This window comes from Dioscorea cayenensis, chromosome 18 (genome assembly GCF_009730915.1).
Source record: "Dioscorea cayenensis subsp. rotundata cultivar TDr96_F1 chromosome 18, TDr96_F1_v2_PseudoChromosome.rev07_lg8_w22 25.fasta, whole genome shotgun sequence".
In the NCBI taxonomy this organism is placed as follows: Eukaryota; Viridiplantae; Streptophyta; class Magnoliopsida; order Dioscoreales; family Dioscoreaceae; genus Dioscorea; species Dioscorea cayenensis.
In genome coordinates, this window is record NC_052488.1 from 2,766,709 (window position 1) to 2,767,741 (window position 1,033).

The following is a 1,033-nucleotide window of genomic DNA, read 5'->3' on the forward strand; positions in this document are numbered from 1 at the left end:
TGCCCAATTTCTTGCTCAATGCTTCTACTTGGGCTGCCAAAGATGTAACCGCGTCAATCTCATGGAGTCTGACCACTTTCTTCTTTTTCCTTGCATTCCATTGGTAGCTATTCAAACCCATTTCCTCAATCAATTGTCGGGCTTCTTCGGGTGTCTTGTTTCCCAATGTTCCTCCCGCGGCGGCATCAAGAAGTTGTTTGTTGCTTGAGTTCAACCCATTGTAAAATGACTGAATGACCATCCAATCGGGGAACCCATGTTGTGGACACTTCCGCAAGAGGTCCTTGAATCGTTCCCAAGTCTCAAATAAAGATTCAAGCTCCATTTGAACAAATGATGATATCTCATTACGAAGTTTTGCCGATTCCCCCGGAGGAAAATACCTTGCAAGGAAAGCCTCGGCCATTTCGTTCCATGTTGTTGTAGAAGCTCTTGGCAATAAATGGAGCCATTGTTTGGCTCTTCCTTTCAATGAGAATGGAAAAGCCCTCAAGCAAATTGCACATCCGAAACCCCATTGATCTTCAACATATCGCAAACTTCAAGGAAATTCTCAATATGAATGTTTGGGTCTTCATCTGCTAACCCATTAAATTGTGCGGACTGTTGAACCATTTGAATGAAACCCGGCTTTAACTCAAAATTCTGGGCTGCTACCGGTGGCCTAACAATGCTCGATTGTGTCCCATGAATTGTAGGCCTAGCAAAATCTGAAAGTGTTCTTGGTTGCCCCCCTTGTTCTGCCATATTTTTAGATTCTTCAACCTCTATTTCAGCTGGAAAATTCTGTTCCTGCGCAGGTTCCTTGCCCCTTCTATGAATTCTTCGCTCAATTTCTGGATCCTCTTCAACCAATGTCGAAGGGTTCCCACGGGTCATAACCTGTAGCTGAAATCAATGAAAAGAAACAATAAGAACGGCGAAAGAGAGAAGTATGAAGTAGAAATAGTAAATGAAAATGTGAGTAACTAAAGTAACCAAGTCACAGTGTTCCTAATATCCTGTTCCCCGGCAACGGCGCTAAAAACTTGAC

General features: G+C 43.2%; 1 non-coding gene across 1 annotated transcript; it reads left to right on the forward strand.

Moving 5' to 3' along the window:
* The first annotated feature begins 251 nt into the window (after positions 1–251).
* Positions 252–358, forward strand: LOC120283093. Its single transcript, XR_005543094.1, has one exon. It is a non-coding gene; the product is annotated as a small nucleolar RNA R71 (small nucleolar RNA).
* The last annotated feature ends 675 nt before the right edge of the window (positions 359–1,033 follow it).